This window comes from Protopterus annectens, chromosome 6.part0, assembly GCF_019279795.1.
Source record: "Protopterus annectens isolate FY-2018-M chromosome 6.part0, PAN1.0, whole genome shotgun sequence".
Classification (NCBI taxonomy): domain Eukaryota; kingdom Metazoa; phylum Chordata; order Ceratodontiformes; family Protopteridae; genus Protopterus; species Protopterus annectens.
In genome coordinates, this window is record NC_056737.1 from 764,732,299 (window position 1) to 764,757,419 (window position 25,121).

General features: G+C 43.3%; 1 protein-coding gene across 2 annotated transcripts in view; it reads right to left on the reverse strand.

The window, feature by feature from the left end:
* ARMH4 (armadillo like helical domain containing 4) overlaps positions 1–25,121 on the reverse strand; it is a 1,007,214-nt gene that overhangs the window by 896,302 nt on the left and 85,791 nt on the right. The window lies entirely within an intron of this gene.

A 25,121-nucleotide genomic window follows, 5' to 3' on the forward strand; every position in this document is an offset into this window, starting at 1 on the left:
CATTGCTACACTGTTGTACAGTCACCTTGTGCATCAGCACCATGTTAGCCTGTCCCTGCTTCGATGTTACGGATGTCAGAGAGTGGCACAGGTATCATCATATGCACTGGGTGTTTGTTGGTTTGCCAGAGGCCTAGGCTTAGCCATACAATTGACAACATGTGTGTGTGTGAGGGGGCTGAGTATTGTTATGGGCCACTGGTGATGTCATGTGTGCAGGTATGAGGTTGCCCTAGGTTCGTTGTTTGTGTGTGTATGTCTGCATGCACACAGTTCCTCCATGTGGCTGCCCTATACAGGGAATTGTGATACAGCTGCAAACTGTATCTGGCAGGGTTTGCAGTTCACCATCTCCGGCCATGGACACGGCACCTATGCCTGGCAGGGGTGCTACAGGCAGTATCAGGTACAAAGCCAGACTGAGTACTGTCCTCTGAGTTTGACAGACATCCACTGGATCCAGGTCCCTCCTGGGACTGGCCAGGGCCACGTGCATGTGGTATGCTATGACTGTCTGTGGAGAGACCGCCCTTACAGTGTTGGTACTGCCAATACAGGAGCGGCTGTGACTGGTTGGACGTCCACGGCGACCTCCAGCTGCTGGTGTTACTGGCATACATCCACATGGCAGTCACAACCGTCCCGCCCTGTCCTGATGCATGGATATGACATTTTGGATGAGATCCAATGTCTCACCCCAATGTCTATCCATGACCTCGGTGTAATTACGGATGGTACCTGCTAGGTCACGGATGTTGTCAGTTACAGAGGTGTGATGAGCCCTCTGCACCCTTAGACACTGCCTGGTGCACCGTTCCATTCATGTCTGTGCTTTCATGACAGTCTGGAACATGCGTGTGGTTGAAATAGATGTGGCACATCTGCCAGGGGCATGATGACCAGCAGTGCTCCAACAAGCACCACTAAACATCTGCCTATGTGATACCCCACCAGACATCTGGCTATGGCTGCTATGTCCTGACACATGTGCCATAGATACCACACTGTCCTGGCCAATGCCAACTGTAGGCTGCCCCTCAGCTAAGGCCAATGGTGATGAGGTATGTAGAGGCAGTGTGACTGTGCGCGTGGATGGGGTGGATATGTGTGGGTTGTCAATTGGTGGCCCAGCGGCAGCCCCTGATGACTCTTCCTGTGCCTCAACACACCTATCCTCATGGTCACTGTCTGCATCGGTGACATCAGATTCCCTGCAGGGGGGACCCAGCCCCACCTCACCACCTGTGAGAGGAAAACAGGGACCAGACTAAGACCTGTACAACACCGCTAAACAGTACACACACACACACACACACACACACACACACACACACACATGTGCAGACATGGCCACACACACAAACATACACACATGCATTTGACATACAGGGCAACCCATACACTCCACCAGACAGCACATGCAGACAGCTCCCACTCCCCATAACACACACAACAGGCGATGGTACAGTACAGTATCACACACATACCTGTAATTACACACGTCAGCATGCATGACATGTGGCACTCAACAGCATGCAGTGCAACTGTAGTCGATTCCCGTTACCAACATTATACATGGCTGTGATGCATGGCTTCTGTTTGTAGGTGATGGCCCTCCCCCTGGAACTCACTGCACCCATGTCCACAGCATTGCTGTGCATCTGTTCAGCACCCCGGCATGTACTGTGTACCACACCTCACAGGTGTACACACCATTGCAGGATGTATCTGTGTGCCAGTTGTGTTTCTGCTGCTGCTCACAGCCTCTGTGTGTTTCTGGATCACACGTGGACACGTGTTTAGTGAATGCTTGATGTGTATTCACATATGTCATTATCAGTGGTGCATGTATGAGTGACAGACTGCCATTAGACCAACCACAGACACAATGTACTGTACCTATGGTGAGTGTAGAGACCATTATTGACCATGATTGAGCCCTGACTGATGTTGCCTGTGGTACACATAGGTTCGTAGGCGAGTACTGGTCTATTGGTCCTGGGGCCTACATAAGCCTAGCCACAGGGGTTCCCAGCCAAGCACCACCCACTAATGTTATTCCCCATACTACCCAGGGTGAATTTCCCATTTCCCATCCAATTGCCAAGTGTTTCTGTAAAGAGGGCCAATGAGTAGCATTGCCTGACATGTATGGATAGTCTGTTCCAGAGTGTGGGGATTCCCCAGGACAGGGCCCTATCCCTCCACTATGTTCTGTGTAATGTGTTGATGAGGTTTAGGACCCTGGAGCATGTGTTAGCAGAGGGAGTAAGATGTCTTTATATGTAGCATGTTCAACTGCCATGTGTATGACATAGCTGTGTATGTTGGGCAGATGTCAACTGTGCCTCGGCAATGTACACTGGAGTGTAGCCACAGTTGTCTGAGATGGACTGTGTATTACATGTGTTTGAGGCTGGTAATCCCATTACTGAGGTGTGTGCTGTGTCAGTGCACGTGTACAGCATGCATTATGGGTATGTGTGTTAGATGTGTACTTGGCCTACACCTTAGCTATGACATGCACATTGAATAGCCAAGCATAACCTTAAACCATACTCACCGGCATCTGGCCACTGCCTTGCTGGTATCCCAGAGGTACCTACATTGAGATGGGATAGAGTTGATGTCAGTGGCCACAGCTGTGGTACTGCTACAGGGTGGCTGCAATATTACAGTACGACAGCCAAAGTCCACAGTACTACAGATTATGGATTACTGCTTACTGGTACTACAAAGCAACATACCCACATCTCACATATGCATGGTCTACCTGTACAGATGCATACACTACAGTTGTCTACTGATATACCCTGGAACCTTACCTGCATGCACCATGTTTGGTGTGTGTGTAACACCCACCTCCATGACTGTATTAGTCTGTAGCTCTTGAGGAGGGCAGGTGCTACCAGGCTCATGAGCAGCTCCTCCACTCTGGTGAGGGGGGTGGATGTTATGGCCCCCCCATTGCAAGTTGGTCACCCCGCACGGCAGTGGCACGGCAATGTACGGAGCGGAGCAGGTCAATACAATGGTGGCAGACCTGCTCATAAGTACAGCTGTGCATCCCCACATCATTCACCCTGCGGACCACATCAGTCCACATGGCTGTTCTCTCCTGCTGGCCCTGGCTTGTCCATGACAACAGCTGGTAGTTGTGGATGATGCTGGTGATTATAATCTCCTCCTCAGCAGCACTGTAGGTGGGATTCCTCAGGTGTGCCCTACTCCCTGAAAGACATAATGATGGAAATATGTCTGAGCAACTCATATGTCAAGTTTACCATAATACAATACACATATCAGTCTCCCGCCACCATATCAGCTCCAACATAATGTTCACACTACGCTAGTGGTATTTGTCCGGTATGTGTACATTGGGTCATATATTGTATTGTACAACACTTTCTGCTATGTGTTTATAGACATGCTCCCTGTGGGGACACTATAGTTGCTGGGCTGTTATAGAGTACTTCACCTGCATGCCATTGTCACTACCACTATGTTTCCACATATGCATGTGGTAGGCCTGCTATGTGATTGCTACACATCAGCCATTCTGTGATATTGGGGATATCTATGCATGCTGTTGGACATGTTCTGGGATTGTATTACAGCCCACATATGTTCCATGACAGTTACACACCAGTATGTGTAGGGGCTATTTGCCAGCAGAAACACCACTCCAACCTAATGTGCACGTTACCAGTCCACATCACATCCGTGACCCACCATGGAACCTCATTATCTACTGTTTTATCACTACCTTCATGTGGAACCACCTCAGGGGATGGTGTCCCCCCCATGGAGCACATACAGACATGTGTCTGTCACCCAGTAAGGTTGAGGGTATTGTGCATAGGGAGCTCCACAAAGGCATGGTGTATGTGCTACATCACCTGGAGGCATGCAGTACGCATACACAAGGTTCGACATGCATGTCCCTCCTGCCCAGCGCACAGCCTAGGCACCTTTATGTCCATGTAGATGCTGTTGTGACTGTCCATGGGTGGGCACCATGTTCCCTTTGTTCCCATGTGGGGGCTCAATGTCCTCCATATTCCAAATGTTACTACCCATCCAAAGTGTTTAACCACCACATGTCATATACCAGCCCTGTATGCTGTCTTGTTTGTCACCCAAACAGACCTACACACCAATATGTGCCTAATACCCTTTTCTAACATATATATCCCACCGTCTCATACAATTGCAATGTGTTCCCAACATGGGTTACACACCACACTCCATCTTGTAGCCATGTACTGGTGTGTAGGTATGTTGTGTATTGATGTGTGATGTTCTCTCACACATGTCATGGCAGGGGACATGTATTGACATATATATTTATATATATATATATATATATATTGATATATATATATATATATATATATATATATATTTATATATCTATACACACACACACACATATATCTATATATATGTAGACATAACCACACACACACACACACATATATATATATATATATATATATATATATATATATCCGTCTGTATGTATATATATATATATATATATATATATATGTATATATACATATGTGCATATATGTGTAGATATCATTTTGTGTTGTTTATATACCTATATAAATGTATAACTGTCCAAGGTTCTGTACACATACACAGCTGTGAATATGTATCACACATATATGTATCTGTATGTGGGGTGCATACGAACATCTGGACCACACACATGTACCCACTTTACTTCACAGTGGAACTGTTTGGCCTTGCTGCAACACAGACAGGTATCACATGTGAACACAGACTAACATTAGGGGGGTATATATGGTAACACACTTTAGATAAGCATATTATACTGCTATGGCAGTTGGGCATGCTATGCTACACTTTAACATGACTGTCCTGCAGATGGTGTGGTCTCTCACCCATGTGTCTATCATGGCAGTATTAATACCCCCACCAGTCATTGGCCACAGTAATTTACAGAACACAGATATCATGGGTCTCATCTTTGCCATTCACTGCTGGTCTGCACATTTGACAGTTATGTCCCATTGCCCACAGGGACTGACACTACTGTCCAGTGCAGTTGTTGAGCACAACATAATTACAGGAACAAGTACTGATGGCACATATACATCCTTTCACAGTATACATCCTATTATTCTATGCCATATACTACATGCCAGTAAATGCATATCTGTTTCACATAGTTGTTATGTTGTTTTTGTTGTAACACAACCCTGAGCTTTGTGAACTTTCTTGAAGGTTTTATTTTCCCTTTCTCTCTCTCTCTCTCTCAGTCTCTCCAGTAGAGTGATTGAGCTAGTTTGAATAGTTTGCAGCATGCTTTTGTTGGTATTGCACATGATCAGGTGGTGACCTCTGCACCAGTGTCCACCAGTTGCTAATTGCATGCAGCCTGCTGTTTAGTACTTCAGATAACCACTGTCATGGCAACCCTGTACTATACATTTCTGCCTTCTGTGGGCATTGTCCCTTCACCTTTACAGTATGGATGACATCCTTCCTGTGTGTGGACATTAGTGTTACAGACAGCAGGTAGCAATACCTCTTACAGCAGAACCTGCAGACACAGGCCAAATCCACATTTGGGTAAGGTTCGACCTACAGACGCTGTGAGTAGTGTTGTTGTGTGCAGTGTATCTTGCTGTTCTTACAGGGTGTCTGTGTATATGGTACTTTTTCATGGGATGCTGTCTGTCTACATAGCTCTCAACTGTGGTCCTATCTGTATGATACCAGGGGGATTGGCTGTTAGATTTTGTCTGTGCACCACACAGGTATTGTCCCAGATATATCTGTGGCATTCTGTCTGTTGAGTGCTATCATTACATGACTATATCCATTTGTATTTCAATGTTGTATCCCTGCATAAGGGTATGCTGCAACAAATCATGTAACACCAGCAATTTCCAGGGTGTGTAACAGCAATGATGCAAATATGGCCCTATGCTCTTGCGTCTGTCCTCCACAAATATGCCAGTGTTTGTCCTACAGGAAGGGTTGTTAGGTAATGGCCTATTATTATTTACCACTAGCATTACTGCTATCAGCCCAGTCATGTCATGGACTCCCACACCAACTGTTGGGCCAACTCTATATATATATATATATATATATATATGGGGGCAACAACTGGAGAACGTATATGTGCCCTTGTACATTCCAGAGGTAAGTGTGTGGTACACAGTGTTCCTTCTCTTGTACAGCCTTTTATTGGGGGGGGGGTTCTATGCCATTAACCTAGGTTATGGCACCTTTTCAGGGATATAACTGTTAAGACGAGGGTCATTCAGTGTGATAGTGAGATGTTAGGTTAAGCAATGTTATGTACAAGATACTGTGACATTAACACAAGTGCTACTTTTCCCCCTAGGTCTGGACTACAGGGTGTAATTGGAGGCTGCTTAACTACATCTGTAATTGTTGATTGTTACGTATCCTGAAGGCAAATCCTGTTACTACTGTTGTACTAATTGAAGACCTTGGCCTGGACAGCATAGTATGGTATATATACACACATTGCTTGCATCTACTGTTTTGTGTGGGGCTTGCATTCATGACTGATTAGATATTTCAAACCTTATATGGTGTCAGTACTGGCATACATTATTGTATAGTACAGGAATATAGGTTATCTGTGTATGTATACCTGTGTGTTGTGTCATGTCCTTTGAATTGTGGGTGGGTATATGTTTAATGTCCGTATTCTCATTTGTGGGAATGGTTGACACAGTACACATTTCACAGGTGCCAGTTGAAGGGCTTGTGGCTGAGGGATATACTTTGCACCCAGTTCTTCCACACTGCTTCTACATATGTATGGCTACTGATACCTTTTGTGTGTGTATATGTGTATGTACCTACACATACATCTCATATTGCTATATCTATCTATATATATATATATATATATATATATATATATATATATATACATATATATATATATATATATATATATATATGTATCTTTAGATATATATATATATATATATATATATATATATATATATATATATATACACATGAACATATGTATGTATTTATATACAATTGATGTTATATGATTATTTGTGAGTCATACATTAATTAATATATATATATATATATATATATATATATATATATATATACATATAGCTGTCTATCTGTCTACATTTACAGATATATATCTGTCCAGATGTCCATGCATGTTCGGCTCATATTTAGCCCTGTTCCTCATTCACTTGGCAATTGTCATGGATGATCGCAGCATTGAAGTCAGTAACTAGTGGCAACACTTTTGTGTTTCAGACTTCATCTCCTTCTACATATGTGTTTTAATACATATAACTGTGCAACTAGCAACATTTTAAGTGTATCAGAGCATTAGTTGACATATATCCCTCTTTGTACCCACACAGTGTGGCATACTTTGTTCAGACTTCTTGCATTAACAGGTTATGTGTTGTGATAATAATACATTCCCTGTACTGTTGACTGACTGTGCTGTATGATATGTTTGTGAAAAGTTCAAGTTAGGTATATCTGCCATGGTGGTGTGATAATAATACATTTCCTGTACTGTTGACTGATTGTGCTGCATGATATGTTTGTGAAAACTTCAGGTTATGTATATCTGCCATGGTTTAGTGGCTTTGTGTATAGAGTGCAGTGTCCTGGGTTTGAGCCTTGAAGAGGTAGTTTATTTTGTTGGTGGGCAGAACAAGGGACATTGGCTACAGAGTGATTAAGGCACATTTAAGCAGTTGTAAGTGGGTTCACATGTGCTTAGGCGATGGTAAGAACGGTCAACCTCCGCTTATTTTTTCTTACAGTCAGTTAGCTTTGAATTTCTCAACCTGTGTAGGCATAGCTTACCCCTGCACAAACCCACACAAACCTGCTTACCGCTGCTTAACAGTGCTTACTGCCACTTACCCCCTGCACTAATTCCTTTAAAAGAAAAGAAAAAGGGGTTGATAGGATAGTGGTGAAAAATGGGGCACAAAGAGGGAAAGACAATAGGGAAAATAGCTAGGCATGTGCAGGAAGGGTATAGGAAGGGTCCATAGCTGCCCATTTCTTCTACAGCAACAGCTGTGCATATACACTATATTTGCAGGTACATTTGGACCCTCAACCCCCTAGGAGAGGGGTGAGGACAACATATATTCATTGTGATGCCAATTAGACCATATTACATGTGCCCAGTGGACATGTGTGCGAAATGGACAGCTATGTATGGGGCAAGATTTTTTTGTGGGAACAGATTGCCCTTTTTTCAGGAGAGAGTGGGATGTTGGGGAGGAGTAGTAGGTATGCTTAGGGAGGTAGGTTGGGTAGGTTAACAGACAAGACACACAAGACGCATACAGGGCCAGTATATGACACGTGGGGGGTAAACACCTTGGACGGGGAGGGGTGTTTGGAAGTCGAAGCCCATGAACCCCCAACTGGAAACAGTGGAACTGAGGTCCCCACCCATGGGCAGTCACCTGCACCTTCACGGCCCCAAAGGTGGCTGTGCTGGGGGCTGTGTAGGAGGGACAGGCTCACCCTCTAATAGTGACACTCAGCCCTCAAGCTGGCGTAGCCACTCTTGATACTCCAGATCGAACTCCTTATGCACCACGGCCCATACCTGTTGATGGGTGACAGGTTCCCTACACGCCCGCTCCGAGGGGGGGGGGGTGAGCCCGATCCCCTGCAGCGGTTCCACCCGAAGGTGGTGCAGGGCCCATGGAGGAGGAGGTCCCAGGCTGGGCCCCAAATGTACTGGTGCCCGGTGCCATGGCCAGCTGAGGTGGGACAGGTGGGTCCACTGGGACCGGCCTTCCCATACGAGCTGTGTTGTCACAGATTTATGACAGATATGGGCTAGTAACAGTCAACAGCATTCAGGATTAGTTATAACAGCATGCATAGGTATTCCCATTAACCCAACACACCAGATTTAACACAGTTGCCGAGCAAGCAGAATGCATGCATATATGGAACAACAGTGGCCATTACAGGAGCATGCAGGTTTCACTGATGGCAACAGGCCACCAATATGGGTGTATGTTCACATGGCACATGCACAGAAACAAATGTGAATATTTATAAACCATTAGGACATATGTCCCAACAAAAGTGTGGAGTGTACACATACCAGTTGAAGAGTGTCATTGGTTTATTATGCACATATGGTAAGGGTGAGAGAGAGAGTTCAATTAACAACTAATATATCCTTGTAGTTTTCACACCTTTCTTAGTCACTGCAGTGGTCTTTCCCTTACATGTATTATTACACTACACAATGGCCTTATATTGTATACTGGTATGTTTATAAATTATTATATACGTGAACGGTGTCTTACAGGCGTGACAGGCTGCAGGTGTTAATGCAACATATGTTGAGAATTGCTGTCATACACTTTGGGTGAGGTGCTAGAATGACAGGTTTGTTTCCATGTACATTCTCTGACTATGTACACATTTGAATATCAGTTATATGTCTTTGACAGCTGCCTACAATTCTTGGAACATCACACTGGATTTTCAGGGGAACAGGGTACCAAGCTGGTGATATGGGCCATTTATCTGGGCATGCTGGACAGATTGGAACAGTTGTGGGGTATGAATTTGCATACAACTTACATTTTGAACATTCTAGCAAATTCTGTACTGGTGTTGAGTGTAAGTATGCATACAGCTTTCTATCTGAACATTGTATCAAAATCTGTACAGTTGTAGGGTATGATTACACATACAACTTAGTAGCACTCCCAGGATTCAAACCACTGCTGTGTGTGACAGAATATTATAGCTAACATCATAGTACACTGTGCTATCAGGGAATTGATGTAAAGCTTTCAACTGTTTTCTAAGTCTCCCTAACTTGTACAATATAACTGACCTCTTGGCACTTCCAACATTGTTATGCAGGAATTCATGCCCATTTTATCTGCATACCACAGTGTGGGTGACACTGCTTAAGATACAACATTACTATTTATACTATGGAACAGATCGCCAAAATATGAGAGAAGAGTAAACAGAAGCACTCCAGGGGTTATACCTTTATTCACAGACTATTACACATTTATTTCTACTGGTACAACTCTTTCTAAGGCTCTTATATTTATTTGTTATGACAGTACATGCAGACTGATTATGAACCTGCCTCGCGACACAGCCTTTGCAGCCTAGCATCATGGGCTTGCTGGTTCATAGCCCGCTCATCTGCAGCTGTCAGATAAATGCAGTGATATTTAGCCATACCTATCCATAGTATACACAAGCTAGGCAATTATTTACTACTTAGTAGAATGAGGACTTACTCAGTCCTGGAGCACTGGGCATCTGCTGAGACTCCTGGATCCACTGTTCCAGTACATCTCCCCTCCGCCGCTTCAGGTCAGCATGGTGGTGCCTGACCTGCTCACCAGTCTGGGGGATACCTGTGGCACACGTGAGGTCACGGGCGAGACTGTCCCAGGCCTCTATTTTATACTGCGAGCCCTGGTACTGGCCCTGCAGTAGTCTCTGATCATGGTGTTTTACCAGGAGCCATACCATGATTTTTGACTCCTGGATGCCCCAGTACTGCACTCTAAATCGAGTGCCTTCACTCACACCAGCCATTCTGCCTGCAGTAGGAAGCTGCAACCAGTTATGGGTAGTATTCCCGCATATGGGATTTAAATACAACCATTTTCCCGAACTTCCCGGTGATTGGCCAGTTTTGAAAAGGCTAAGCTATGGGCAGACCTGCTTGCATGAGGTTGGCACTGCTTAAAGAGGTATACCACTAGGCAGTTTGAATTGGTTCCCTACACACTGTTTACACTTACTAACTTGAGCTGTGCTGCGGTCAGCATTGCTTAATAGTTAATTAGCACTATATTTGCCATTTGGCAATGATTTATTTTTCATTACAGGTTATATATGTGTCTGGTATCCATGATGCATGTGTACCTACACTGGGGTCTATATTAGAACACCGAACATTTAAAATGTCAAGTGTTCTAATATCGACCCGTTTTCTAAAAATATGGAAGAAATAGAAAACCAAATTTTTTCCTTCGGTATTTTCAGCGCTCTGGTGGAAATTTACGGGTCGGGTTCAGGTAAGTGTGCGACTGAGTGTGGGTTAGGTTAGTTAGGGTTAGGGTGTGGGTTAGGTATATGTGCGATTGTGTGGACATAAGGGTTAGGGCGGGTTAGGTGAGTTAGGGTTAGGGCACGGGTTAGGTATGTGCGATTGTGCGGACGTGAGGATTAGGTGAGTTAGGGTTAGGGCGCGGGTCAGGTAAGTGTGCAATTGTGTGGACATGAGGGTTAGTGCGGGGCAGATGAGTTAGGGTTAGGGCGTGGGTGAGATGAGTGTGCAACAGTGATGGACCTTAGGGTTAGGGTTTGGGTTAAGGTAAGTGGATAGTTAGTGGTGTGTGTATAGTTTAGTGCAGGGTTAGGGGTAGTTTAGGTGCATGTGTGTGGATTACTATTTGTTTGGTGTTCTTGTGTTGTGTGTTTGTGTTTTGGAACAGCGGATTTTTTTCCCTAGGAAAAATTTGCTGTTCTGAATGTTCAATGTTTAGTATTTTCGATTGGTAGGGTTCGATATTAGAACACTCGACATTTTGAATGTTCGGTGCTCTAATATAGACCCCCCTACACTGTATGGGGACCTGGGGGCTTCTACACTTTATTACAATAACACCTCAAATCTATGCTTACTGCAGTACTCCAGTTCACATATTTATGTTATGTAGCAGGTTATCCAACATCACACTGTACATAGATTCAGTTCACATGTTTTGTTTGATTTTCCTGTGGTGAGGATTAGTTTGCAGATACCTCATTCATATCTATTGCTATGCTGGCTTAATGGTTAACTACTGTGAGTATAGTGTACAGGGTCCTGTATTTGAGCCTTGCAGAGGCAGTTTATTTTGTTGCTGGGCAGAACATGGGCCATTGGATCCAGAGTGATTAAGGCACTTTAAAGCAGTTGTAAGCGGGTATGCACAGGTTTGCGTGACGGTAAGCACTGCTAACCTCTGGTTACAGTTTCTTACACTCAGTTTGCTTCTACTTTGCTTAATCTGTGTGGGCATTGCTTACCCCCATGCAATCACACTTAGACATGCTTACTAGTGCTTATTTGTGCTTAAACCTGCTTACTATTGCCTTATTCATTATGACACTAACACTTCACATGTGCATTTCATGCAGTACTCCAGTTCACATTTAAATGTTATTATGTAGGTTATATGGCAAAAAGATGTAAATATATGTTCATATACAGTTTTCACATGGAAAATGATATGTGCTGCAGTGGAACTCGAACCAGGAATGTCTGTTCGTTAGGCGGATGCTCTAACCACTACACTATTGCTGTGCTGCTTCATTTGCATATATATTCCTTATTATCCTCTTCAGCCTTTTCAGCTGCTTTAAGCGTAGCTAAGGGATGGGCAAACACAAGCACCTATGGTTAGCTGTACTTGGGTTTTAAAAAAAATAAATACAATGGTTTCTTCATTTTATTTCAATGTACTGTTGCTGTTGAACACATGGGGACTGTTGGTGGAGATATGCGGACACTTATGAGCGATTTCACTAATTTATTTACATTTTCTTCTGTCTACTTTGCAGGGGGGGTGTTTATTCTGACAGCTATGCTCTCAGACATGCTCCCTGCACTCGTTCATGCTCAGTGTAGGATTTGGAGCTCAGGCAGCGCTCCTTCATTAATATGCATGGTGCGCTGCCGTCCTCCTCTTAAACTGCCGCTTACATGCAGGACTAGTTTAGCCCTGCACGGCAGATTAGTAAATCTGGGGGTATATGTCTGTAAAGACTTTCACATCACTAACAATTGCAAGCAAGATATTTTGGTAAACAGTACTATGGTTTATAATTCCCAAGCTCCATTTTTTCTTCATAGTTATATTTATTTAGCTTATGCTTTTTAACTGGGTATTTTTTACAATTTGGATTCCAAGATGTATATAGGCTCCAAGAAGTATAACTTCCCAAAGCTCCTCAGTATGAACTAAGGAAGCAACCACCTTCTGTAATACAGCTAAAGAATACTTTATCACTTACTATTTGTATGTACTTTTATTAAAGGGTAATATTTACACCTGTTCTTGTAAAGTGCATATTGTCTTGTACACCCAGGTTGCAGCTAAAAATTGATTTTGAATCAGTCTACCTACCTGGTTAACAAAAATAGCAAGTAAATTAATTAATTGGTTAATCAAACATGTTAAAAATAATAGATAAACACGTAACATTGTCCAAAACAAAACTGACAGACTCACACCCACAGTTTCCTTTTGCTATTTCACATGGGATGTGGTTGAGGAGTAGAAAACAAAGAGGATGAGGCTTACTTTTTGTTATTGCTGAATGACACAAGGTTTGAGTCATGCATGCTAGGAAAAGTACAGTTGTGTACCTACCATAAATGTAGATGTTCCATTGTATTCACTGTTGCAGTCATTACAATTTGGTTATCCTGCTGGCAGGCTACCCGCAGTCGGCCTGAATTCCAAAGTCTAGGTCCGGCGTCGGTTCTTTCGCCTCCTCCCTGACGTCAGTGCTCCAGGGGTATAAAAGATGCAGCCAACGCCATTTTCTTCAGTTTTTCTTGCCCCAGATGTCAGGTGCCCCTAAAATGGTAGGCTAAATTATGCCAATAAGCATGCATGCACAAAAAACAACTTTTCCTTCATCTACAAGCAAATACTCCACATAAGTTGTATAGAAAAGAGAAGTACAGATAAGTCCCAGCAAAGGAAAAGGGGGATGGTGGGAGGGCAACCTGGACTGCAACAGTGAATACACTCGAACATCTCCATTTATAGTAGGTACACAACTGTACTATGTTCATCGTGTTTCACTGTTGCAGTCATTACACTTGGGTTGAATCCCAAAGCTAAGGTTGGGAGGCTGGTGCTAAATAGGATTAGGAGAGGCTATCAGGCCCTGCAGAACTGCAGTGGCAAATCCTGCCCTGGATTTAGAGTAGAGAGGTAGGTGATAGTGCTTTGTAAAAGTATGCAGTGAAATCCAAGTTGCAGCATCTAAAATGTCTTTGGTTGGTACTCCTCTGAGGAAGGCTGCTGAAGTGGCTGCTGCTCTGGTTGAATGTGGCCTAATTCCCTTAGGCACTGATTTGCCATGCTGTGAATAGCAGAAATGAATGCAGTGGCCTATCCACTTTGAAATAGATAGGCTTTCCTTGTGATCCTGCAGCATATGCCACTAGAAGTTGCTCAGTCTTTCTGAAAGCTTTGGTTCTGTCCACGTAGAAGCATAGCTGCCTGTGAATGTCCAAAGAATGCAGAATTCTCTCACCCTTATTCTGTGGGTTTGGATAAAAGGTAGGCAAATTAATTGTTTGGTTAAGGGCCACACTGGACACTACCTTAGGCATAAATGTAGGGTTTTTCCACAGGGAAACCCTGTCAGGATGGAACATGATAAAAGGTTCCACAGCCATGAGTGCCTGTAACTCTGAGACTCATCTAGGAGAGGTTATTGCTAGGAACAGAGCAGTTTTCCAGGATAAGAATTTTATATCAGCTTCAGAGGCTGATTCAATTGGAGGCAATGTGAGTTTTTCCAAGACATAGTTGAGGTCCCATGCAGGTATTGGTGTTCTCCTTGGAGGTCTTATGTTTTTGGCCCCTCTGAGGTACTGCCTTAGTAATGGATGAGAAAAAAATAGGTGGTTCTGTATTGTAATGAGCTGAAATGACAGAGGCATGAATTTTAATTGATGAAATGGAAAGGCCTTTATCAAGCATCTCAGTTAAGTATTGCAAAATCTGAGAAATATTTGGAACAATCGTGTCAAAACCTTGTGCCTGGTTCTAAGCACAGAATCTCTTCCATTTTTCTGCATAAGATTTTCTGGTGCTAGGCCTCCTGGCCTCCAAAATAACATCCATCACTGCTTTAGAGAGAGGTGTGCCTTGACTGACTACGTTATCCGCCATGCTGCCAGGTTTAAGGTCCTGAGTTGGCTGTGCAGTATCTGACTGTCTTGTTGGGTCAATAAGTGAGGAATTTGAGGTAATGTCCAAGCTGGGCATTGAGACAAGCTCTTTAGGATTGGGTACCAGTGCTGGCAGGGCCAGTCTGGGGCAATCATTATCATTTTTGGTTTCTCTTGTCTGACCTTGAGGAGTACCTTGGGGAGGAGAGGCAGAGGAGGGAAAGCATATGCTGTTAGGTCTTTCCAGCTGAAAGATAGAGCATCCACTTTCCATGCTTGCTTGTGATAAGTCCTTGTGCAGAATTTCTGTAGTTGGTAGTTGTGAGGGGAGGCAAATAGGTCTATGTCTGGGCATCCCAGTTCCTTGTTATCATGCTGAAGACTTGTGGATCCAATTTCCACTCATGGGGATCCATTAGGTTTCTGCTTAGCTCGTCTGCCAGAGTATTTGTCCTTCCTGGCAGGAATTGTGCTTGCAGATGTACTTGGTAAGTCAATGCGGTGTCCCACAAGTTCATGGCTAGCCTGCAGAGGGGGTAGGAATGTGTGCCTCCCTGTTTGTTTATGTACCACATGACTGTAGTATTGTCCGTCCTTATCAGTAGTTGTCCTGGGTGAAGTAGATCCTTGAAGGCTGTCAGGGCATTCTGAACAGCTAGCATCTCTTTTTGATTGATATGTAGATGCATTTGACTTGCGGACTATGTGCCCTGAATGCATCTTCCTGCATATGGGCCCCCCAGGCATAATCTGATGCATCTGTTGTCAATGTCTGCCTGGCTGTGGGTAAGGCGAATGGCTGTCCCGTGTTGTGGTGACAGGCTTTTGCCCACCATCGAAACTCCTGCTGCAGGCAGGGAATGAGGGTAATTATTGTTTCCAGGCTGTGGCAATGTTGAGTCCAAACACTTTTTAGATACCACTGAAGTTTCCTCATATGCAGTCTTGCATATGGAATTAGCAGAATGCAGGATGCCATGAAGCCCAAAGCCTGCAGAATTTTTCTTGCAGATAACTGGGTCTTTGTTGCCAACATTTTGAAATAAGTAGTCAGTTGTCTGTGTTTGACTTGCATGAGATAAGCCATCTGGGCATTTGTATTTAAGCTTGCACCCAGGAATATTATCTCTTGAGAGGGTATGAGTTTTGATTTCTTTTCATTTACTGTGTACCCTAGACCTGTTAGTAATCTTTTTACAAATGCCAGATGCTGTAGTAGAATATCCTTGTTCTCTGCTTGAATAAGGCAGTCGTCCAAGTAAGGATATATTTGTATTCCTCTTTGTCTGCAAAATGCAATCACTGGTGCCAGGCATTTTGTGAGGATCCTGGGCGCAGTAGATAAGCCAAAGGGCAGTGCAGAGAATTGGTAGTGCATTGAGCCAGCTATAAATCTGAGGTATCTTCTGCATGATTGTCTGATTGGGACATGCAGGTATGCCTCTTTTAGGTCTAAAGTCACAAGCCAAGCCCTCTTGCCCAGCATGGGTAAAAGCTGCTGCAGAGTTAACATTTGGAATTTTGGAATATCCAGAAATGTGTTTAGGATAGACAGGTCCAGTATTGGCCTCCAGGCTTTGTCCTTTCTGGGCACCAAGAATAGCCTTGAGTAGAATCCTAGTCCCTGCTCTTACTGTGGTACTAACTGAATGGCTCTCATGTCCATGAGGGAAGAAACTTGTTTTTGTGCCTCTGCCCATTGATTGCGTGGCAGGTCTGGCATACCGTTTGGCCTTGGCAGGGTGTGAAAGTGGAACCTGTAGCCTGGTGATACGATATTTAAGACCCATTTGTCCTGGGTGATCATGTGCCAATTTTGTGAAAAAAAGAGCTAGTTTTCCCCCCAAAGGGGCTGCCAGAAGATAAGTGCTTGGTGCTGGCAGGGGAAAGTCACATAGACTGTTTTCTGTACGGCTGTGATTTTTCCTCTCTGCTTTTGGAGGTAGAAGCACCCCATTGTTTAGGCCTGTTTCAGCCTTGGGGCTGTGATCTGCCTCTGGGGCATCTTTATCTGCCTCTTTCTGACCTGTCTGACACTGGAAAGGACCAATTCTTTGTAGGTCAGTTCCTGCTAAATCTGGGAGGCTGTACCTGCAAGAAATCCTTGACTGTTTGCATAGATTTAGCTTTGTCCTCTATTTTCTTCAACACCGCTTCTGCTTTAACACCAAAGTATCATGCTGTAATGGAGCATCTAATAGTTTTGCTTTAACATGATCAGGCACATTCTGTTCTTTTAACCAAGCATGCCTCCTAATGACAGAACCTGTAACAGCGGCCCTGCAGGAGGCCTCTAGAGAATCAAAACCACATTGCAAATTATGCTTTCCCACTTGTTCAGCTGCATGCAATAAATCCTGCATTTCTTTATTTTCTGCACATTCTGAATTTGTTAACATTTTCTGTTTAAGCAGTGACATAAGATATTGCTGATATTTAAGCATATGAAATTGGCAATTTAAAGCTCTTACAGCCAAGGTAGCAGAAGTATAAATCTTTTTCCCCCATCTGTCCAGGGCCCTAGAATCCCTATCAGAGGGGATAGGCTTTTTTGCAGTGGAAGCCTTGACCCCTTTGGGACCTTGAGAGATAGCTTCTGGGTCAGCAGGGGTTTTTATAAAGAAATTTATGTGAATCTGGAACCCTGTAGTATCTGTCTGGCTTAACAGGAGCTGCTGGTAAAGAGTCTGGAGACAGACCGGACTCTGAAAATATACATCATCTACAATGTCTAAAACAGGTGGGAATAGCAAGGGGCCTGTGCTGAGGTAATAAAAGGGGGTCACTGAGCCTTTTCTTGGATTCTGAGCAATCTTGGCTCTCCCAGTGGAAATGCTCCTTCATAGTATGCAGTGTCTCCCCAAAAGAGTAATCCTCAGGAGGAGAGGCTGAAGGGATAGATTCTTCAGCATCAGAATCCTCATAGGGAGGAAGAGAATATTCCTGTTCAGAAGAGGAATCAGAGGAAATGGAAACCTGGTCTGAAGATTCATATTCTATCTCTTGCCTAGGCCTCTTATCAGGAGGGGGATGGGAACCCCTCTTATCAGGAGGGGGATGGGAACCCCTGATCAAAAGTAATTAGGTCTTCGGCCATTTTAAGCATCTGTTTTTTAGGCATGGTGGCCTGTCCAGGAGAATGCTGTACTTGTTTCTTTGTCTTTAGAGCTACTTTAGTCTTTGCCTTTGAAGCTGAAGTAAGTTTCACATATAACTGTGTAGGCCTGAAAACATCCTCAGAAGCCGATGCCTGCTCAGCGGCTCCGGTCCCATCTGAGGGAATAGTTTCTGAGTGTCCAATACCTTGAGTTTCCAGTGGCCTAGTCAGCTCCACATGGGAGTTGGAAGCGGCCTGTGGCTCTGAGGTAGCGGGCATCAGGGGCTGCGAAAGTGCCTCACTGAGAACCGGTGAGCCAGCGACAGGCCTAGCGGAAGCCTCGTCGTCTGTTTTGGACCTCGGATGCCTGTCCTTTTTTTTTTCTTAACGTTTTTTATAAACTCCAGTAGTCAGCTGTTCTGACGGCATTATATAATTGAATCTTCTGCCAAAGTAATGAAATGCAAAATCGTACCGATGCTTAATAGTGTGTTGGTTAAATCTAGCACAAAACTGACAACTAGCAACGTCGTGGTCAGGGCCTAGGCAAGAAATACAGTAAGAATGAAAATCCTTATGAGGTATTTGCTTCCCACAAGAAATACAATTAACTTTTTCTGACATCGGTCTGGAGCAAGAAAAAAGTTTCCCCAATGGGGTACTTAGCTTTAATGAAGACTTCGGATCTGAAATTCGATTTTGAAAATCTCAGGAGTCGGCCAACCGGCACTTGCGAACTGCTTTTGCTTCGGGCACCGCGCGGCAAGAAAGACTGGAGAAAATGGCATCGGCTGCATCTTTTATACCTCTGGCGCACTGACGTCAGGGAGGAGGCGACAGCAACCAACGCCGGACCTAGACTTTGGAATTCAGGCTGACTGCGGGTAGCCTGCCAGCAAGATAACCCAATTGTAATGACTGCAACAGGGAAACAAGATGAACATCTAATATTTCTATCACAAAATATTTATGGAGTCACTAATCCAGTTAAGTGATGCAGTTTGGCAAGGCAGCTTAAGATACAGTTTTCTGAATTATTTTTGTTCAGGGAACCAGTTTTGCACCCCAAAATGATGACTAGTTATCTGCTATGTAAAACTATTGCATATTGACAATTGGCTCATCTCCTAAATGAAGGAGAATGGGGTCAGACTAAGCACTCACCAGTGTTTAAAAGCAGAGCTATTGGGAACGTTGCAGTATCCCTTTGGTTTTAAGTGGAAGTGGTGATGGACAAGAAGCACATAAGGATAGGGAGGGCTATGACTGAAGAATATGATTATTAACATGCAGAGGCAAGCAGCCTCTATAATGACAAAATAAAGGTAAGATACTACTGGCCACTGAGGTTTTTGCTTTCATCATCCTAATTCATTCTCTGACATTCCTTCTTCATCATTGATACTCACCAACATTATTTGCAGTAAATGTAAAGATCAAACTTTCTAGTGGCCGAGTTATGCTAACATTATGTGTTTTTCTTTATTTTAGCATGCCATTGCCGCAGACCTAGGAATTTGATGGATTATGATACAGAGTTTGAGAAAATGCTTATGAATGGCCTGGAATAACTCAGAAAAATTGTATCTGTTAAAAATTCAGAATACTATGGATTTGAAATCAGTTGATGAATCATGACCATAAAAGTTGAACTGAGCTAAGTAAGATGTGCAAATTAATATTTTAAATGTTTCAGAATTCAAACCAAGGTCATAAATTAAAAATACTGATTAGTTGTGAGAAGATATGTTAAAACTAGTAAATAAGACAATAAAATCTACCTGGCTAAATGATTTTTCAAAACAGTGAAGAGATCAGTACTTGTGTATGATACAGAAACCTGGGCAGTAAATGCAGGGCAGTTCAGTAAGTTAGAGGTGATGGTGATCAAGTGTCAGAGAAGAGTGACAGGATGCACACTGTAGGACAGATGAAGAAATGATGACATCAGAGCAAAAGCCAAAAGAGCTCCAACTGCAGAAATGGTCAAGGAGAATGCATTATGAATTGATGAAGAAGATTTGGGTGAGACAGGAAGAAGGCAAGAGGAGATGAGAACATCCAGCAAAGAGATGGACAGATTGCATAATAGAATACATGCAACAGTCAGGAATGACTTTCAAAGAAGATGGGAGAGTGGCACAGACTCGAAAGAGGTAGCAATAGTTGATGTGACACCCCAAACCCACAATAAACAATATGTGAAAAGGGTTTGTTGATAATGAGGAAGATGATGACAATAACTCTTATCTGGATGAGGTTTCAACTCCATTTTTAATTTGGTGTTTAATTCAGTCAGTGACTGCCTTATAAAATCATTGCTACAGTTACTAATTGTGCATTAGTAGCGATACAACATTTCTGGGATTTTGTCTTCTTTCTGCAGCTGTGCAATTCTCCAGAAAAGTAGGCAAAGCCTCCCACACAGGGAGCCACCTGCAAAAAATGCTTTTCAATAGTTTTCTTACCATACCTCTCAACCATAACAAATTCCTTGGTAAATACCAGTTTTGAGGGTAAAATGTTGGGGTGCCACAAATTCCCGCGTGGCCCCTTTAATTTCCGAATTTCCTGTTTTTTTTTTTATTTTTTATTTTTTTTACTCCTGACATCATTAAGTGCATGGCGTGCATGATGTCAGCTTCTGACCAGTCTGTGTGTGTGCACAGCATGGCTTTCTTCCCAGGCATGGCTCCTCCTCCAGCAGCAGTAGCTTTTCTTATTTAATGGGCCAATGGCTGTTAATGTTTATTTTCCCGGGATGGTTCCATCCTCCGACCTGCAGGTAAAAAATGTAAACCTAAAAGTCTTTTAATGGCAGGACAAACAGCAGCACCTTTTAAGCAGGAGAAATTGATTTTCTTGAATGGCAGGAGTGTGCTACAGGTTATGTAACGTTACGTTTGTTTTCCCAACCTAAATGCATTAAGCAGGACTGTAGGAGAAAAATCTTTGCTTTCCTTAGGAGCATGTAGTGTACTGTGTACACTTGTAGCTTCCTAATTCCTACTTATAGAAACCATTACAGGGAGTGTGCTACAGTTAATGACTGCAGGCAGGTTATGTTTCAGCTTGGTGTTTTCTTTTTACTTTTAATAGCAGAAGTGGAGTGTGCTACAGTTAACGGCTGCTTTGGTTTCTTTTTAAAGAGTGTGCTTTCCTTAGGAGTGTGTACTACATACAGAAACCATTACTGGGTGTGTGCTATAGTTAACAGCTGCTTTGGTTTCCTTTTACTTTTAAAGAGCGTGCTTTCCATTTCAACTTAGTTTTCTTTCCTTTGAGTGTGCTTTCCGTTTTGGCTTTTTAAAGAGTTTGCTTTTACCGGGAGTGTGCTAATGGCTGCAGGCAGGTTACAGGTTACATTTTATTTTACTTTTAATGCACTGCATTTCTGCCTGGTTTCTGTTTTGTCTTTTTAAAGAGTTTGCTTTTACCAGGAGTGTGCTAATGGCTGCAGGCAGGTTACATTTCATTTTACTTTTAAAGCACTGTGTTTCAGCCTGGTTTCCTTTACAAGTTACATTTTGGCTTGGTTGTACTTTTAATAGCACTGTAGCTTCCTACCGGGATTTTTATTAAGTGTGTGTTCCTACTTATAGAACTATTACCAGGAGTTTCAGCTTGGTTTACTTTCCTTTGAGTGTGCTTTCCATTTGGCTTTTTAAAGAGTTTGCTTTTACCGGGAGTGTGCTAACGGCTGCAGGCGGGTTTCACTTTACAGGTTTGTGTGTGTGTGTGTGTGTGTGTGTGTGTGTGTGTGTGTGTGTGTGTGTGTGTGTAATTCCCCTATTAAATAGGCAGACTAGTTACAGTTACTCAGGCTCAAACCCTGTACCTTGAGTACAGGGTAGCAAGAGCCTGAATTCCCCACCCACCACCAGTTGTGATTTTTGTCTCATATTTTTGTTCTGTTCCTCATAAAATCTGTGGTTTTCTGGATTTTTGTAGCAAATCAGTGAGGACTGAATTCACTAAATAATGACAGGCATTGGAATTTCAGATGTCATATTCTTCAGAAAATACATGGTAACACAAAACCCTTTATTCTAGCAATTTTCTAAGTTTATAAGATCAATATTTGAAAGTTGTCCCTATATTTGGGTCTGTATTCCCCCATTATTGGCTTTGTCCAGGTTTTTGTGATTAAGAGGATGAGAGCTATGGTGAGAACTGAATTCACTAAATGTTAGCTATTTAAGTTTCAGTCTTCCTATCTTTCAGGAAACACATGGTGGTAACACAGCATTTTATTCTAGCAACTTTCCAAGATTATGCAAACAATGTTTAAAATGTGTCCTTGGTTTTTGGGCTTCTGTCCCCACAATAAATTTTGGCTTTTCCCAGATTTCTTGTGCTGCAAAGTTGAGAGATACAGTTGAGTGTCGAGTGGATTTTACAAGGAGCTGAGAGCTTCAGGGTAAGAGAAATAGTGATGCTTATGCCAAGTCTGCTTGCATTGTTAGTAGCACAACAGGTAGAATGAGAAGTTATGTACTCACCATAAAGTTCCATGTTAGTTGTTCATCTCGCCTTCATTCTTGACTGATGGGTTTGGAGTCGATCCATCGGCTCCAGTACAGCCCCATTCAAAACTTGAGGTCTTCCAGTAGCTCGAGGCCAAGCCCCTATCCCATGATGCACTGTGAATTACCTCAGATCTTGTTTGCTGCATGTACTATAACCATATAAAATAACTATCTCCCTATGGAAAGGAAGAAGAAATTGAGCAACCAGGATGAGACCAACATCTAGGTCAGCTGTCAGCCAGGAGGGGGTAAGGAGGGAGGGACATAAGAATGAAGGAGAGATGAACAACTCACATGGAACGTTATGGTGAGTACCTAACTTCTTAATGTGAAGTTGTTCAATCTCACCATTCATTCTTGACTGGTGGATAGCGTCCCTAGCACCATCAATCTTGGGTGGCTCACGGGAATACATTTTTCAGGACCATGGACCCAAAGGAAGCCCTGTCCCTGGAGGCCTTATCAGCTTTGTAATGAGTGAAAAAGGTATGAGGTTTTGACCAAGTGGCTGCTGCACAAATGTTATCAAGGGGCAGTTTGGCTGCTCTGGTTGACTGAGCTTTAATCTTATGTTGTAAAGGCATATTAGCAGCTGAATAGACAAAGGTGACAGTCAGATAACCTTTCAGACAGAGTTGTTTTAGCCACTGGTCTACCTTTCCTGGATTGAGAGAATGAAACAAAAAGCTGGTCTGATTTCCTGATATGTTTTGTTCTATCCAAATAAAATCTGAGCTGTCTGTGAACATCAAGTTTGTGCAGCATATACTCCAACTTGTTGGAATGATTAGGGAAGAAACTGGTAACTCAATTACTTGGTTGATATTGGTTTCTGAACAAACTTTGGGCAAAAAGGAAGGATTTGTCCTAAGTGATACCCTGTCAGCATGAAAAATCAAATAAGGAGGGCTGATAGATAAAGCCTGAAGCTCTGACACTCTGCAGGCAGAAGTAATAGCTACCAGAAAAATGGTTTTCCATGACAAATATTTGAGGTCACAAGATGATGCTGATTCAAATGGAGGGAGGATTATACGTGGAAGTGTAAAATTTAGATTCCATGGAGAATAGGGAGTTTTCACAGGTGGTCTCATATGAAATGTCTCCTTGAGAAAGGCATTGGATAACTTGTGGGACATATTTAACCCGTCAATCCCAAGATGAAAATAAGACATAGCAGCCAACTGGACCCAAACTGTTGCTGCTGCCGCTCCTTTGTTAAAAATCATAGTCAAGAATTCAAGTATGGATGTCATGGAGGCTTGGTAAGGATCAATATTATGCTTAGAGTCCCATATGGAAAATCTCTTCTCCTTACTAAGATATAATCTTCTCGTGGATGGCTTATGAGAAGACAAAAGGATCTGTTTTGTCTCATTGGAAAAGTTATGAAGCCTGGCTATGAGGGGAACTGGAGCAGCCAAGCTGTCAGCTTCAATGACTGCAGAGAGGGATGAAGGTCCCCCGACGGAAGTGTCAGAAGGTCTGGAACTGGGTCCAGAATCCAGGGATCCTCCAAGAGATGATGTTGAAGGAATGGGAACCAAATCTGCTGAGGCCAATGAGTGGCTATAAAGATGATGGTCCTTCCCAGGGATTTTGCTTTCTGTAGAACCTTGGGTATCAATGGTATTGGTGTAAACGCATAGAGGAGACCCGGGGGCCAATTGTGTATGAGTGCATCCCTAGGGGCTTTTCCCAGAGGGGGAATCAGGGCAAAGTAGCCACTGCACTTGGTGTTGATGTGACTGACAAAAAGGTCGCAGCAAGGCTGGCCCCATTTGCAGAAAATCCTGTCCGCAATCTCTTTCTTGAGGGACCACTTGTGTGGCAACAAGATTGTCCTGCTTAGTTTGTCTGCTATCACGTTGGATCTCCCTGGGATGTGTGTTGCAAACAGAAAGTGCTGGGAGGAAACAGCCCACTGCCATACTTTGAGGACTTCTTGGCAAAGGGGGTAAGATCTGTTTCCCCCTTGCTTGTTGAAGTACCAGACTACTCACATATTGTCTGTCTGAATCGCTATTGTTCCTAGAGGAAGAGAGTCCTGGAAGTACTGCAATGCCAAAAGTACTGCTCTTATCTCCAGAACATTGATATGCAAGTGTAACTCCTGAAAGGTCCATGTGCCTTGGGTAGTCTTTCCCTGAAAATCCCCCCCCCCACCTATCAGGGAAGCGTCCATGGTCACAAAGTCTACTGGAGGGGGTAGAACATAGGGGCGTCCTATGGTGACATGAAGAGACGTCAACCATCACTGGAGATCTTTCTTGCAAGAGCTTGTAATCAATATTGTGTGGTCCATGGGTAGTTCCTGGTAAGACCACTGAGTGAACAATGGCCATTGAAGGATCTGCATATGCATTCTTGGTAATGGTATGTCTAGGATTGCTGCAGCCATCATACCCAATACTTTCAGAACTTCTGAAGCTGGTGCTCTGTCTTTTGATACCAATGTGCTGACATGCTGATGAAGAAGAAAGACTCTTGATTGGTAGCCTTA